The sequence below is a fragment of the Coloeus monedula genome, assembly GCF_965178545.1.
Source record: "Coloeus monedula genome assembly, chromosome: 5".
Taxonomy (NCBI): domain Eukaryota; kingdom Metazoa; phylum Chordata; class Aves; order Passeriformes; family Corvidae; genus Coloeus; species Coloeus monedula.
In genome coordinates, this window is record NC_138785.1 from 72943262 (window position 1) to 72952232 (window position 8971).

Consider the following 8971-nt stretch of genomic DNA (forward strand, 5'->3'; position numbering starts at 1 on the left):
GTCAGAATGGGCTTTGCTTCATCAAAGAGACCTCCAGGGAGGGACAAGAGTTTCTCTTCAGGGAGGGGCACTCTGTGAAACCACTGAGAAAGCCACCACTTAGCAAACGGGTTTATGGTGCACTGAGGGCACTCGTTCTGCTCAGCCAGACTGGGTTTGTGCTGCAGACTTAACTCTTCCACACAAAGGAGGGAGCACCAGGAGGGCACAACTTCCTTGTGTGAGGCCACTTCACAAGAAAGGGAGCCCAGCAGGACACACAGCACAGCAGGGCCTGCTTTGTCCCACACCGTGGGACTCCTGTTCCACACATCTTGAGTTTGATGGGGCTGTAGGGTTCTGCTTTTCCTCCTGAAAGAGCTTTTTGGAGAGCTGACATCTCCCAGCATGGGCACCTCTGCATGTCAGAGGCGTTTCTGGAGGCAGAGTGTCGGTACAGCCACAAGAGGAGGAACCTCGACCACCACACAACCACCAGGCCAACAAAACAACATCCAGAACAGGTCCAGAAAATCAGTTCCTTTGGAAAAGACTTCCCAGACCATCAAGTGCAACCTTTGTCTGTATGGTTCCTACGGTTTTGCTCCTCTTGGCTCTGCCAGCACTCCCTCGGCTTGCCCTGTCATCTTTTGTTTCACAGCAAAGCCTCCTGTGAGGTGACACACACATGATTTAAGCCCCTGCAACCTCCCCAGCCTCACACATCATTGTCACAGCCCTTTCCCGTGCCACCCCTACACCACCTCAGCCTCTCAGGGCCACTTGGCCACCAATCCCCCAGCCAGGATTGCTGGGCTAAAAGCCCTCTGGAGGGGTCCTGACCTCCTGCCTGGTTGGATTGTGGAGAGATAAGCCTGAGATTGTTCTCACACAGCCCCAGTTAAAAGCCTGTCAGATGTGAAACCGGACTTTTAGCCAGAGAAGAGTTGCCTAAGTTTAAAAACCTCTTGGATCTGCTATAAATTGCCAAGATATGTCACAAGGGAGAGAGGCTGCAGGGATTAAAACACTCAGTGCCTCAGAAAAAGATGAATTTGTTCTCCAGTTGTAACAGGGGGTGTTATCCCAGGGGTTAATTTTAGATTTTTAATAGGCAGAAATTGCTCCCATGGGAGCATTCCTAAAGGGGGGTTGCAGATACAGACCTGTCTTGCAAATCCAGCATGGCTTTTGCAGTGCTTTAAACTTAAGAAGCTTTAATTTCAAAGAGTTGTTTTGCATTTCAGCTCCAAGTTCATTTGACTGGAGAGAAGATGGAAGGAATGTTTGAGGCCAGAACATCCAAGGGCATTAATTAATTAATTAACTGAAGGCCCATCAGGATGTGGCAACCACAGACACCTTATCCCTGTTAAAGCCATGAAGGGGAGGCCCTGCTATGGAAAATTCATACATCTTTTAAATCCCTCCAGGACTGGTGACTCCAACACTGTCCTGGACAACCCTTTCAGTGAGGAAATTTTCCTTAATATCCAACCTGAACCTCCCCTGGCACAGCTCGAGGCAGTTCCCTCTCATCCTATCCCTTGTTCCCTGGGAGCAGAGCCCAACCCCCACCTGGCTCCACTCTCCTGTCAGAAATCCATGTGTATTATCCAAAAAGAAAGCCACAAATGGCAAATGGGACCTTCCCTCAGTGTCACTCAAGTGGATCAGGCTGGTTTTGCCCAGCAGATTCTTGCTGTGAAGGCTCGGCTCCCCACATGGAATTTCAGATACCTGGGAGAGGTTATTTTGAGGGCTATGTAATAGAAATATGACCTTACCCTGAGGGAGTCCTTCAGTAAAATTAAATTTTAAGTGCTCAGATGACACCAGTGTGGCTGTATCAAGGTAATGCCTGGTAACACAAGCAGGTATTAAATTGCTGTTAGGCCTTACTAACACCACTGTTCCCTAATAATTGAACCTCAGGAGCAGGCTTAATTCCTGATTTTGGAAGCATTACCTCAGACATGAATGACCAGAGCAATGATTTTACCTTCACACTCCTAAACCCAACTTTATGGAGAGCTTGGAGACACCTCCAGGGAGTCACAGAGCTTGTTTTAGGCAGACAGAAGAGCTGGTGGACATCAATATTTTCATTTTAAGGGTAACCATGGACCTGCACCTGAGTGCTCCAGGTTATCCACAGTTTGTGCAGGAGTCAACAAGACACCAGAGGTATTAATCATGTTTTTTCTTCCCATCCAACTCCCATCAGCAGTGAAAAGTAGACCTGTAAATAGTTCGGTCTATCATGCAGCACTGTTTATTTTCTAGGAGGTTTTCAGGCAAAACAGGGTGGGTGTTCACTTTTTTTTAATCCCCTGCTCTGCTTTTGCTAACACTTGGATGGAGAAGACTGTTTATGTTTATTCATAGTAAGACAGCATACACACACACACACCAAAAAAAAAAAAAAAAATCCCACCACAGATTAATTTTGAAGCTGTCAGTTCCAGACTGGCTCTTGGTTGGACTCCAGATGCAGCTAAAAATCACATGTATGCAGAATATTTTATCTGAAGTCATGTTGCAGATGTATTTGATGTATTTTGTCCAGCCTCGTGTCAGGCAGAGCAAACCCTGTCACCTCACCCCTGAAGTGACTCTCCAGGAGGAGCTGCAAGGTTGTTCCTTCTCACACTGTGGAGGTAAAACAAAACCAAATAATCTTGGTTTTTAGTCACTCAAGAAGCAGCTCATGCTTCAAAATGCCCCCCCCCCCCCCCAAACCCCCTCAGAAGCGAAAAGCAAGGCCCAACTCTCAGTGGTGCTCTCCGGGACACCTTTTTCAAGATTCCCCTTGGTTCTTTCACACCAACCTTCTGAGTACAAGCAAAAGCTGCAGTTAAATAGGAGTTCAGCAGCCAAGTACCCTGCGAGGGTCACAGGGGGGTGTGCAGGCAGAGCTGGGTTCCTGTGTTGAACATTTAAATACAGAGCTCATTAAATAAGCATCAGCCCCACCCCACATCTGCCCGCAGTCACTGGAGCCGTTCGAAGAGCTGCTCTCCAAATTCACATTTCATGCTACGAGTGGTGGCCGAGCACTCATCCAAGCAAATAAACTCCCATTCTCCTCCAAGACACACAACTCAGCCGCCTCCCCGGATGCAGATTTAAATATCTAAACTGGCCTGTCCTTTCAGACTCCTCCAAAAACATGTCACTGGCACATTCCCTCATCTGCAGAGCTGGAGAGACCCTGGTGTGCTCGTGACATCTGAACGCTCTCCAGTTCGTTTTTATCTGCTTGTGAACTCGGAGTCAAGGTCAGGGCTGCACTCACAGACCTCTTCTCCTCCAAGAATCCCCTCACTGCTCCGGGCAGTGCCTGCATCACACCTTCCCTCAGCCCTGACAGGAGGCAGCGGTCCAGCATCAACACATCAGGGTCCACCAAGCTGCTCGTGGGGCTTAGGATGACAACCACAGTGCTGGAGGAGGCTCCAGGGAGAACTTACTGCAGCCTTCCAGTGCCTAGAGGGGCTCCAGGAGAGCTGGAGAGGGACTTGGGACAAGGGCCTGGAATGATAGGACAAGGGGGATTGGCCTTATACTGAAGGAGGAAAAGTTTAGATTGGATTTCAGAAAGGAATTCTTCCCTGTGAGGGTGGTGAGGCCCTGGCACAGGGTGCCCAGAGAAGCTGTGGCTGTCCCTGGATCCCTGGAAGTGTCCAAGGCCAGGTTGGGTGGGATTGGAGCACCCTGGGCTAGTGGAAGGTGTCAGGGGCAGGCACTGGATGGGCTTTAAGGTCCCTCCCAACGCAAACCAACTTGTGGCAGGATCAAGGCATTTGGTTTCTTGCTGCTCTATGCACAGACTGTTGGATTTGCAGAGCTCTCGCCTGTTGCATTTTTCAGGTGAAAGCAAAGCTACTCCTATTTCTAAGGAATTGGGTTTTCCTATGAGCCTCAGCTTCCAAGTGCTCTGTTTTCAGGGCCAGGTATTCCTGACAAACACTATCCCAGCTCCTAAAGCAGCTGGATTACATCAGGGACATCATTAATTAAGCAGCCTCTCAGATGAGGTGTTGTACAGCCAGAGGAAGACACCATAAAGAGATGACTGTAGATTTAAAAAAAAAAAAAATCTAGATAAATAAACAATCCACCCCCTACCCGGTGGAAACTGTAGAGGGCAGAAGGATCTCTTAGGAAGAAAAATATGGGAAATTCATGGCCCACAGGGCACCCTGGAATAGCTGAACAGGAGGGTTGGGGGGCATTTGGTGATACAGAGTGCTCCAGGTTAAGATTAAACCACACCAAGCTCAGGTTGAAAGTCAGCTCCACACTTGAGAGGCAGATTTTTAGCTCTGCAGGGAAGTGACAACTTACTGATGTGTCTGTCAGCATGAAAAGAGCTGAAATCCCACTTCCAGCTAATAGCAACTGGAGGAAAAAGCAGAGGGACTCGCAGGGCTGAAGAACCTCCACAAAAGTCAGCCGTGGGAATGAGGAGCACTTGAGAGGGGTAAAGCATCCACACAAGGAATTAATGATGGACCTGGTTCTCAGCTTGCTAGAGCAGCTGAAAAATCCAGTGTTTTCAAAGAGGGAAAGGGATTAACCAAGCTAACAAGACACCAGGATCAGCTGAGGAAAGGGGGTAAAGTCGTGGCAATGAAGACAAAACAAACACAAGATGTGCAACCACAGAATTAATACTCAGACTTTAGCTCAGGAGAAAGGAGCTGTCACCCACAAACACACAGTGCTGAGGATGGAATTTAAAGAAATCTCTTTTTCCTCCTCTACCAAAGCAGGTTAGCTTAAAAAAAACAAAAAAAAAAACAAAAAACCACCACCCTTTTTGCTTGTTTAAAACCGACTCGAGGAAGAGTGGTATCACCCTCACAGAACTTGTATCTATCTTTGTATTTTGCTAATTCTGGCTACAAACTGGTCTGCTGGGGGAATGATCCACACATCCCTTCCCTACGAATCATCTCTCAGCCTCTGGTACTCCATGTACTGTTTAATATACCCACAGAGATGAGTGAGGCAAAAGCTCCAGCTGAAAATTACTCAAGGAACAGTGGTGTTAATAGAAACCTGCCTGGGGGAATTAGTGCTCATCATCCTCCCCTTCCTGTGCCTGCCTGGATTGGTCTCCTTCCTCCATATCTGTGTCACACTTGGGCTGCATAACTCCTTGCCAGACCCCCCACCATTTTGTACTATTTTAGGTAAGAAATGACTCAAATACCAAAAAGCATCACATTCATTTGCTGCCAGTAGCCAGAAGTCTTTATTTCCTAATAGTTACAGCAGGATTTAATGCACACTTAGTGCTTTTGAGATATAGTGTTATTTAAGTGTCATCATAAAGTACTCATGGGAAAAAAAAGCCAGTTTGAAAAAAAAAAAAAAAAATCAAAGATAATTCAGCAGGGAAAAGAATTTAAGCTTTTCATAAAGGAAGGGTCTCACTTGCAATTGCTTTTCCAGCAGAGGTTCCTTCTCTGGGCCGTTTTCATTCCCTGATCATCAAGATGGGAGTCACACATATTTAAATAAGATATGGTGGGGAGCACTGCTAGGGCTTGTCAGAGCTCTTCAGTGAGCCTAGGAGATCCTCATTACCAGAAACAAACCAAAAAATACCTTAAATTGTCAGAAACAAGTCTTTGTTGCTTCAGAGTTACCCCCATTCAGGTTCACTGTTTTTCTGCTCTGCATGAACAAAATTATTAAATAAATATCAGCAACTGAATTCTGTTGTTGCTGACAGAAATTCAGTGCTCCAAATTTCTCTGAAATCTGTGATTTAAAGGTAATTCTTGCTCTGTCTAATCAGCTACAGTCCTGGCCAGTTTCTAGGCACTGGAGAGCATTTTCAATAGACAAGAACTGGTCTCCTCCCCTTCATGTGGAGTCTGTAAGGGAAGTACTCAACTCTTCCAGCACAGAAGTTAAAGCCTTTCTAGGTTTTTGGTGGTAGCAGTAAAAAAAAAAAAAACCTGGAAAACCAACCAGCTTCGAGAGTACAGGATGTCCTGTCAGCCTTTGAAAGTCAGAGGAGATTTAAAAAAAATAAATTAAAAATAAATCTGACCAACCCTTGCCAGCTATCACCAGTCTCTAATGAGAAATGGAAATATTGTGGCTGTGAGGAAATACCATTTCCTTCTCTCTTGTCCTGCTGGCTCCTCCATCCCACACTAACAGCAGCCCCTTGAGAGATGGTCATGATGAAATCCAAATCAAAAAGAGAGGGGTTTTTTTTAGAAATTCCAGTCCCAAAGGCATGAGGGATACCTGGAGCAGCCGTGACATGGATGTGTTCTCCTTCTCAGTGCCTTTCCAAACTCTCTCTGGAAACCCTGCAGAGCAAATCTCATTCAGCAGGGAATTAGGGAAGACCAAAACTTGGGATTTAGGGAAGACCAAAGCGGTCTGAGTGGCTGCTCCAGCCTGAACCTGTGTCACACCTGAGCCAGGCACGTGCTCCTCCAGATGCAGGGCTATTTTACAAGAGTGACTGAGCAGAACTGGCTATTTTTCTTATTAATGCCATTTCTGGTTACCATGGAGCTCTGCTGGGAGTTCAGAGCTGCTCGCCCACGCCAGGCACTGAGGCGCATTATTACAGGCAGGACCCTTCAAGGACTTTTCAGGGAGATAATTCAGCCCACCCAAAATGCCAAGAGCAATTTAAAGTTTCCAGCAACCAGCATAGCTTGAATTTGAAGTGACCACTGGTGGGGTGGAGGGAGTGGGAGGAAGCTGGTGGTCAGCTGGGTTCATCTCAAACTTGGCACCCACGTTCATCCCAGGCTGAATATTAAACACTCAACTGATTTTAAGGCTCAGAGAATGAGGAATTTGGACAGTAGAGGAAGGCAAAATACTTAATGGTGGCCTGTGCAGGGCCAGGAGTGGGACTGGATGATCCTTCTGGGTCCCTTCCAACTCAGAATATTCTGTGAGTCCATGATCAGCCAGCAAAATCCAGGCAAAGTTGTCCAGAGGTGCTGTTCAGAAAGGATTATTCACAGGGCAGCACCTCCCAGTGAGGAAGCAAGAGGGCAAAAACCCTGGCAGAGAAGAGAACTTGGGCAGGGGTTCCTCATATTCCAATATTAGAGATGTGGCATTAAAAGGGCAGCAAGGGAAGAAGAGGACCCCATGGCTGAGCATCACAATTCTTATTTCTTCCTTCTTTCCCATCCAGGATGAAGGATGGCAAGGATCCTCCAGTGCCTGTGGGGCTTTTGGACTGCAGAAACTACAAAAATTCTACAGCCCTTACACCAATCATGGCCAAACCTGTGAGAAAAACACAGTCACAGAATGGTTTGGGTTGGAAGGGACCTGTTTGGGCAGGGACACCTCTCACCAGCCCAGGTTACCCTGTCCAGCCTGGTCTTGAACACTTCCAGGGATGGGGAGTCCACAACCTCTGGGCACAGCCTCATAGCAAAGCATTTCTCCTAGTATCTAAAATATCCAATCTAAACCTACTCTCCTTCAGTTAAAGCCATTCCCCCTTGTCCTGTCACTCCGTGACCTTGTAAAAGTCCTTCCACAGCTCTCTTGGAGCCCCTTGGAGGCTGCTAACACCTTGTGGAACACTTCAAAGACTACCAAAACCCACTAGGAAGCCTCAAGCAACAGACTACAACCCAAGCAGCCAGGCAGGAAAAAAAAAAAAAAAAAAAAAAAATCCCAAAACACTCTGCATTCTCTTTTTCTACTCCAAAGCGCCAAAACTGGGAGAACACAGCTCTCTTCCAGCAGGCTAATTCACACACAAGCACTCGTGCTGGCTGTGCCAGAGCCCACACACCCCTGCCAGACTGGAAAATCACCACTGACCTCTCACAGGAAACATCTCCATGGCAAGGCACTCGCTGGAGTGGGGCAGAGGGACACTCTGAGACTGCTGGTGACAAAGAGGCCAAGGAGCAAGTCTGGAGAGCCCAGCCACTGGTGTAGCATCGATAAAACCTCGTTCGAAACACCAAACTCAGCCAACTCCAGCCTTCCATTTAAAGAATCACCAGATCAGCACCAGGCTTATTCCTTACCATACAGACAGGAGGAGATGAAGTCTTTAAAAAGTTGTTGAATCACACGCCTTCTTAAAAATAAATCAACTGTTAAGAGGCATGCTGCTTTGGAGATACGTATTCCTCATTGTCCTAATTACAGAGTTGGCTGAGGGCAGCCCTTTGGAAACTGAAAGGGGGCTGCTGTCGTGCTGTTTCAGCAGGGTGGCGTGGCAGAGGGAGTTCTCCAGCAGACAATGTTCTCTCGGGGTCTGATTGTGGATCTGAGTCAGGGCCACATGGCCCGTGACCCCTGAAACACACCCGTGACCCCAACAGCACAGAATCGCTTCCATTCCTCCTTTGTGCTGTTGTGGTGGAGTCAAGAACAACTGGGATGTTTAAATGGGATTTTGTAGGGTCTGGGGGGGTCTGGAGCGTGGCAAGCCTGAATTCAATCCTTCACATCCTCATGGGAGCTCAGCAGGACTTGAATTATTTTTTAAGACTATTTTAAAAGAGATAACCTTCCTTCCAAGAGTGCATCTCCAGGCAGGGTTATCAAGGCTGCCTGACTCCCCCTGGTTCTGCTTTCAGTTGGTTATAAATTCATCAAGCCCTGGCTGTTCAGGGTAGGAGTTTGCATGCTAGGCTGGGTCTGCCCGGGGCACAGCTCTCTTGGAACATGTGAATCCAACTGCTTCTCAGAAAGCAGCATGGGAATAAACACATTGTTTTCTTCAATTTCTGGTGGCTTTTTCTTTTTTTTTTCCTTAAAGCCTTGGACCCATGATTTAGAACATGGGCTTTAATGAGTGAGGCACAAGCTTTTTGTGTCAAATTTCATTTTTGTCATCACCAAAAATCCGGGCAAATTATAAGCCTTTTGAGAGGAGGAGAAAAAGCAACTAAATTGCATATGCTCAACAGCCCTCAGAGTTCAGGATTTAAGACTCAAGGGTTTTGGCTTTGCTGAGAAAAATTGG